Consider the following 8,402-nt stretch of genomic DNA (forward strand, 5'->3'; position numbering starts at 1 on the left):
AACAGAGCAGTGTGCTCTGCTCTTACGCGAGGGGGTATATATAGGCACCTCATTGGTCCCGGTTCATGCCACCAACCGGGACCAATGGTGGTGGGCCAGGAGCGAGGCCATTGGCCCCGGTTCATCCCACCAACCGGGACCAAAAGGTCCAGACGAATCGGGACCAATGGCCCACGTGGCCCGACCGGCCCCCTGGGCTCACGAACCGGGTCCAATGCCCCCATGGGTCCCGGTTCTAGACTGAACCGGGACTAATGGGCTGACCCGGCTTGGACCGTTGCCCCCTTTTCTACTAGTGTTTACATGTGACAGATCCAAGAAAGTGTGGGAGGAACTCGGTTTGAAACCTACCATTGAAAATGCTGTAGCACAAGAGAGGTCAGGTTCAGTTATTTTAGAAAAGCTTCTCTGTTAGGACCTCGAGGTAGAAGCAAGGATCCCGATTGCAAATGGAGTTGAGATGATTATGGTAGCAGCTTGGTATCTTTGGTGGGATCGTCGGAAAATTAGCCATGACGAGAAGTGTGGCACCCCGGTCCGTACAACAATGAGTATACGGGGCATCGTTGCTAATGCTCTCGCTATGAAACCAAGGGTAAAGAACAGAAAAGTGAGGTGGGAGAGGCCTGCTATGAGGGTCTTAAAGCTTAATGTGGATGCAAGTTACCATGCTGATGTGGGATCAGGAGCAACAGGAGCAGTAATTCGGGATTGTACGGGCGCTTTTATTGCAGGATGTTGTTATTATAAACAGCATGCTATGGATGCACCATCCATGGAGGCTCTTGCTCTACTTGATGGCTTACGCCTACCTGACAATCTGGGCATTTCAACACTGGTAGTAGAGTCTGACTCACTAGAGATTGTCCAAGCTATCCTTGACCCATCAGATTACCGTGCTTCAGCGGCGGTTGTTACTGATGACTGTCGAAAGTTATTGATTACGTTCGGCAGGGCGACTGTTGTTCATTGTGCTCGGGAAGGTAATGCGGCAGCGCATGGGCTTGCTCGGGCTAGTTACAGAGGAAATTTTTCCGGAGAGTGGCGAGATAAACCTCCTGATTTCTTACTCCCCTTCCTTGTAACTGATACGATTATTGTTTAATAAAGGTTGCCGAATCTCAAAAAAAAAACCACGCATAATGACAGGGGTAAGTCGGTTTGCAGCAAGAGGCCCATGCGAACGCAAATGGCTTACGCCTACCTGACAATCTGGGCATTTCAACACTGGTAGTAGAGTCTGACTCACTAGAGATTGTCCAAGCTATCCTTGACCCATCAGATTACCGTGCTTCAGCGGCGGTTGTTACTGATGACTGTCGAAAGTTATTGATTACGTTCGGCACGGCGACTGTTGTTCATTGTGCTCGGGAAGGTAATGCGGCAGCGCATGGGCTTGCTCGGGCTAGTTACAGAGGAAATTTTTCCGGAGAGTGGCGAGATAAACCTCCTGATTTCTTACTCCCCTTCCTTGTAACTGATACGATTATTGTTTAATAAAGGTTCCCGAATCTCAAAAAAAAAACCACGCATAATGACAGGGGTAAGTCGGTTTGCAGCAAGAGGCCCATGCGAACGCAAAGAAACAAAACGAATCTGCGCCTGCCTCCCTCCTCCCGTCAGATCATCCGATCTTCTCCCCCGAGCCCGATCGATCCCCCGAAACCCTAGCGCAGCAGCAGCCATGGCGACGGAGACAGAGCCCGCCGCCGCCGCGGCGCCTTGCCTCCTCCTCGGCCCTCCTCTCATCCGCGCCGCACGCCCGTCCGCGGCCACCGCCGCCGCCGCCGGTGACGACACCGACGCGTCGCACCCGTTCCTCGACCTCCTCGACGCGGCCTTCAACACGCCGTCGGCCGAGGAGATCAAGGCCGCGCTCAAGCCGCGGAGGGCGCTCACGGAGAACTGCTCCGCCACGTACGCCAACTCGGGCAACCCCTGCCTCGACTTCTTCTTCCAGGTCGTGCCCGACACGCCGCCCGAGCGCGTGCGCTCCCTGCTCGCCGCCGCCTGGACCCACGACGCGCTCACGGCGCTCAAGCTCGCCTGCAACCTCCGCGGCGTGCGCGGCACGGGCAAGTCGGACAAGGAGGGCTTCTACGCCGCGGCGCTCTGGATGCACGAGAACCACCCCAGGACGCTCGCCTGCAACGGAAGGCCAAGGCCCTGGCCCAGCAGCGGGAGGGCCTCCGCGCCAGGCTTGCCGGCCGGAAGCGCGCCCGCGAGCTGGCGCCCGAGCCGGCCAAGGCCACCTTCGGCGACTCCCTCTCGGCCGCCCTCTCCAAGTTCGGCAAGGGCAAGCCCGTGGAGGTGGAGACCGCCCCTGTGGCGGTCGAGGAGCCAAAGCCGGAGGCGATGGAGGTTGATCCGGAAAAGACGGCGATCAAGCCGCGGCGGATGTCCAAGAAAGTCCGCAAGGTGGCCAAGCTCGCCGTGCAGTCGCTGGAGACGTACTACGGCGACCGCGCCTACCGATTCCTGTTTGACGCCGTCGCCGAGTTCTTCGCCGCGCTCCTTGCCTCGGACCTCGAGCAGCTGGCCCCAAAAGGCAAGAAGAGGAAGATCGGGCTCGCCGCCAAGTGGTGCCCCACGCCGGGCTCGTCGTTTGACCGCACCACGCTGCTCTGCGAGGCGATCGCCCGCCGCCTCTTCCCGCGCGACTCGGACCCTGAGCTCGCCCAGCTCTCGGATGACCACTACACGTACCAGGCCCTCCGCAGCCTCCGCCGTGAGGTGCTCGTGCCGCTGCGCAAGGTCCTGGAGCTCCCTGAGGTGTACATGAGCGCGCAGCGGTGGTCGGAGCTGCCCTACAACCGCGTGGCCTCGGTGGCATGCGGCGCTACAAGTTCCTTTTCAAGAAGCACGACGAGGCACGCTTCGACAAGTACCTCGAGGACGTGGAGGACGGCAAGGCCAAGATCTTGGCGGGCGCGCTCCTGCCGCATGAGATCGCCGCGGCCGCCTACCGCGGCGAGGACGACAATGTGTCAGAGCTCCAGTGGCGCCGCATGGTGGACGACCTCCGCTCCAAGGGGTCGCTGCGCAACTGCATCTCGGTCTGTGACGTGTCCGGGAGCATCACGTCGGAGCTCAGCGAGGATCCATGGGCGGGCAAGGTGATCACCTTCAGCTCGACCCCCGAGATCCACCTGATCAAGGGCAAGACCCTTGCCAAGAAGATGGCCTTCGTTAAGTGCATGCAATGGAACATGAGCACCAACTTCCAGGCGGTGTTCGACCAGATCCTCCGCACGGCCGTGAACGCCCGGCTGGCGCCGGAGAAGATGATCAGGACCGTGTTCGTGTACAGCGACATGGAGTTCAATGAGGCGTCGGGGCACGGCGGGGGTGGATACTACGGATACGGATCGCGACGATCGTCCGGGTCCTGGGACACTGACTACAACGTGATCTGCAAGAAGTTCAGGGACGCGGGGTACGGCGATGTGGTGCCGCAGATCATCTTCTGGAACCTGCGCGACTCCAAGTCGACGCCGGTGACGTCGATGCAGCCGGGGGTGGCCATGGTGAGCGGCTTCTCCAAGAACTTCCTCAAGATCTTCCTGCAGAACGACGGCGTGGTGAACCCAGAGGCCATCATGATGCAGGCCATCGCGGGCGAGGAGTACCAGAAGCTGACCATGTACGACTAGATCAGTAGTTGCCGGTTGTCATCAGCTTAGTTAGAATGTTCGTGGTGTTCGATTAGCTTCTTTTTCTTCAGAATTCGTCGTGTTCGATTAGCTTCTTCAGAATTGTGAACAGCTAGTAGCTTTGCTTTGCTTGATGATTAGTTTTTTTTTCGAATTTGAACCAAAATTATTGTTGCAATTTTTTTTTATGTTGAAGAATCATGCTTGGGTAGGATGATTGAAATGTTTGAATGGTCAATGGTGTTTGGTAGCTTCTTTTCTGCATTCGAACATGGAATTTCACCTTGCTGGCATAGGGAGAGCTGTTTTACAGGGGGCAATTTGTAATGTTTCTGCATGCCAGAACGCACAAACTTACTGACGCTGAACGAGGAATAGACTAACGAGAGAAACTGTCCACAAACTTTCTTTTTTCATGAAACTTTCGCAGTTTCGTTTCATAGGAGAACGTTTGTAAACACACTCAGATGGCTGATCTTATATGCACAAAAAGATAAGAGGCCATGGTACCTTAGATTTATTTGACATCTTATTAATTATTAACGCTAGTATACTAGAAATAACTTCCGTATCCCGGGTAGCAAAAATCTGAATTTGTTGCGGTGAAACACACGGAAACTACCAAGAAAAGGCGAAATGCTGTGACATCAGCAGAGGTTCTTATTTATTTTATTTTCTCGTCATTTTCTTATTTGTCGTTTTCCTTCGGGCGACAAAATAAAACGCAACTGATGCGGTGCGCCGTACAGGATTAGAACTCGCAATCACACACTAGTCTGCACACGCTCCTGCCACTCCAACCAATAGCTATTATTGATATTTAGGAAGACGGGAGATATAAGAACATAGCAGGCCGTCGAGATTAGAAGACAATCTTGCAATTTTTTATATAGCTTATCACTCATGCCAAGTGGTGACAATCTTGCAATTTGTTGAAACCTTTTTTGCAAATTATGAATAATTTTATAATGTCGAATATTTTCTAAAACACAAACAATTTGAAAATTTTGAACAGACTTTTTAGAATGTGAATAAACTTTGTAGTTCCGAACATTCTTTTAAAGAACAAAATTTGGTATTCCAAACAATTTCTTCACGAACAAAATTTGAAAATCCCTGAATTTTTTTAAAGTGTGGAAACTTTTGAAAATTTCAGACATTAAAAAAATACGAATACATTGAGTGTATTATTATTTTAATCAAAAAAATCGATAAAAATGTGTTAGCAACATTTAAAAATTTTGACATTTACAAAATGTTCATGCATTTCAAAATAATGTTTGTCATGTTAAAAATATATTATACCATGAAGAAAAGTTTCCTAACATCCAAAGTATTGTTCCTGACAATTTTGTAAAGAAACTTCATGCATTTAAAAAAATCACGACATTTTCTAGAATAAATGTTTATGCAATGTAAAATAAATGTTCACGTAAGTTTTTTTAAGATTCATACCATTTAGACAAATGATCAGAAGGAAATTAAAAAAAATACCATGTATTCTAAAAATTGCTCGGGCCTATATTTGAAAAACAATATTCATCATGTATTTGAAAAAATGTTCAATGCGTGTTAAAAATAACATTCCCCATATATACAGAAAAATATACAATGCATATTACAAAAGTTCACATGTATTTACAAAAAATAAATACAACTAGATAGGGTATTGGGTTGGGGAACGAGTTGCATGCGGAGAGTGGATATGCAACTCGGTCGGACATGAATTGCATGTTTGGGCTGGACATTCAACTGGGTCGGGTGGGTTTGCGTGTTCGGTTTGGACATGGAACAAGATAGGGGCATGGGCAAGTTGCATGTTGGGGTTAGACATGCAACTGTATCGGCGAGTTGCAACTTGCAAGTTTGGTTTGGACATGCAACTAGATAGGAGCCGGGGCAAGTTTTGCACGTTGAGGGTAGACATACAACTAGGTCGGCGAGTTGTGTATTCTGCTGAACTTTCACCTTCATGTTCTCAAAAAAATTGCGTTCACAATGAAAACAAACTGTTGTAGATGGATAATGTTCAAGGCAAGGATAATGTTGCTCTCCAGGAAACGCATATAGTGGCATTCGGGACAAATGCTTCCTTGTATGCATTACAAGGCTTGTTTGTCTATTTGTTTATTTTGGTTGATATCAGTCCAGCCATCACAATGTGTTTCACGCCGGTGCACTGTACGCTGGGTCCGTTCAACGCACGTACGAGTGGACATAGTACTTCTACACGGGAACTTTGCCCTAAAAAACTACTGTTGTCCCTTCTTCTCTTGCACACACGTGAACATTTGTTAAAGAATGACCCAAAGCACATGGACAGAAACCACATGCAAAACGCCCATGCAAAATGGCCAGGCCACATGCAGATCCAGAAAGTTATATAGGACCAGACTAAAAAAAAAGCTAAAAACACACATCTTAAAATTCCCTTTAAAAAGTTGTTCAAGCATTTCAAAAATATGTTTGTGACATTAAAAAAATGTTTACATAATGTGAAAAAAGGTTAGTCCCAGTTGCAAGTTGAGGTGGGCTTGCAAGTGGGGCAGCTGAGACAGAAAAACCATCGGGCCCAGCAGCAACAATATTTAAAATTTCTGGACATTTTTTAAACTAGTGAATAAAATATAAAAATTCTGGAACTTTTTTAATTTGTAAATAAAACTTGAAAATGATAATATCTTTGAAATTGTAAAACAAAATTGAAGCAAATTTTTTGAATTGATCAACACAATTTCTTTTAACACGAACATTTTTCGAATTGGTGAACAAACTAGCCTGATATACGAAAGGATATGACTCAAAAGGATGTGTCTCATTTTTACACATTCATGAAACTGACGAATGTTCAAAAAATTTGTTAGACTGAAGTTGCGAGTCGAGGGTGGACTTAAGATTGAGACTAAGAAAGATCGGGCCCTAGTTCCAGGTAGAGGGAGGAGTTGCAAGTGGGAGAAAAAAGGTTGGCCCCGGTTGTGAGTTAGCGGTGGACATGCAATTGGGACAAAAAAAATGCCAAACCTCAATTGTGAGTCGAGACTGGACTCGCAATTGAGACAGAAAAAGGTCAGGCCCAGTTGCGAATCGAGCGTGGACTTGCGACTAGGACAAAAATATCAGGGCCCAGTTGCGAGTCGAGGGTGGGATTGCAACTGGGACAAAAAAAGATTGGGCCCCAGTTACGGGTCGAGGGTGGACTTGCAACTGAGGAAAAAAACGTCATACCCCAGTTGCGACTCGAGGATAGACTTGCAACTGGGACAAAAAAGGTAGGGCTCTAGTTGCAAGTCAACTGTGGACTTGAAACTGGGAAAAAATATGGGCCGAACTTGCGAGTCAAGGGTGGACTTGCAACTGAGACAAAAATGTCAGGCCCTAATTGCGAGTCAAGGGTGGACTTGTGACTTGGACAAAAAAAGATCGGGCCCAAGTTGCGAGTCGAATGTAGACTTCCAACTAGGACAAAAAATGTTGGCCCCTGTTGCAAGTGAAGGGTGCGCTTGCAACAACGACCAAAAAAGACCGGGTCTTAGTTGCGAGTCAAGTGTAGACTTGCAACTGGAAAAAAGATTAGGCCCAATTGCGAGTCGAGGTGGACTTGCAACTAAGACAGAAAAGATTGGCCCCAATTGCGAGTGAAGGTTAGACTATCAACTAGGACAAAAAAAGGCCGCCCCAGTTGCAAGTTATAACACCCACGATGCGGCTATATATCCCACGTGTCGAGACATGACTTAGAGGCATAACCGCATGGTGGTTTAGTCGTAAGTGGGGTAATCTTCACACAATCCCATGTACTGAATAAGAAAGGGACAAAGAGTTGGCTTACAATCGCCACTTCACACAAATAACAAGTTAAACATACATCATCCAGAGTACAATCAAAGGTCCGACTACGGAACCAAAATAAAGGAAGACAACCCCAAATGCTAGATCCCCAATCGTCCCAACTGGGCTCCACTACTGATCATCAGGAAAAGAAACATAGTAACGACCAAGATCCTCATCGAACTCCCATTTGAGTTCGGTAGCATCACCTGCACTGGTATCGTCGGCACCTGCAACTGTTTGGAAGTATCTGTGAGTCACGAGGACTCAGCAATCAGAGATCAAGACTATTTAAGCTTACGGGCAGGATAAGGTAATGAGGTGGAGCTGCAGCAAGCACTAAGCTTATATGGTGGCTAACATACGCAAATAAGAGCGAGAAGAGAAGCAACGCAACGATCGAGAAGCTAGAAGTGATCAAGAAGTGATCCTGAAACTACTTATGTTCAAGCATAACACAAGACCGTGTTCACTTCCCGGACTCCGCCGAAAAGAGACCATCACGGCTACACACGCGGTTGATTCATTTCAATAAAGTTAAGTGTCAAGTTCTCTACAACCGGATATTAACAAATTCCCATATGTTACATAACCACGGGCACAGCTCTCGAAAGTTTATACCCTGCAAGGGTGTCCCAACTTAGCCCATCACAAGCTCTCACGGTCAACGAAGGATATTCTTTCTTCTGGAACAATCAGATCAGGCTCGGAATCCCGGTTACAAGACATTTCGACAATGGTAAAACAAGACCAGCAAGACCACCCGACTGTGCCGACAAATCCCGATAGGAGCTGCACATATCTCATTCTCAGGGAACACCGGATGAGCACTCCGTACAACTAAAACCAGCCCTCAAGTTTCCCCGAGGTGGCGCTGCAAAGGACTCTAGTTCGGACCAACACTCAGAGGAGCACTTTCCC

At 48.4% G+C, this 8,402-nt stretch overlaps 1 pseudogene; it reads left to right on the forward strand.

Annotated features, from left to right (window-relative positions):
- The first annotated feature begins 1,684 nt into the window (after positions 1–1,684).
- Positions 1,685–3,653, forward strand: LOC119315606 (annotated as a pseudogene).
- The last annotated feature ends 4,749 nt before the right edge of the window (positions 3,654–8,402 follow it).

The sequence above is a fragment of the Triticum dicoccoides genome, chromosome 6A (assembly GCF_002162155.2).
Source record: "Triticum dicoccoides isolate Atlit2015 ecotype Zavitan chromosome 6A, WEW_v2.0, whole genome shotgun sequence".
Classification (NCBI taxonomy): Eukaryota; Viridiplantae; Streptophyta; class Magnoliopsida; order Poales; family Poaceae; genus Triticum; species Triticum dicoccoides.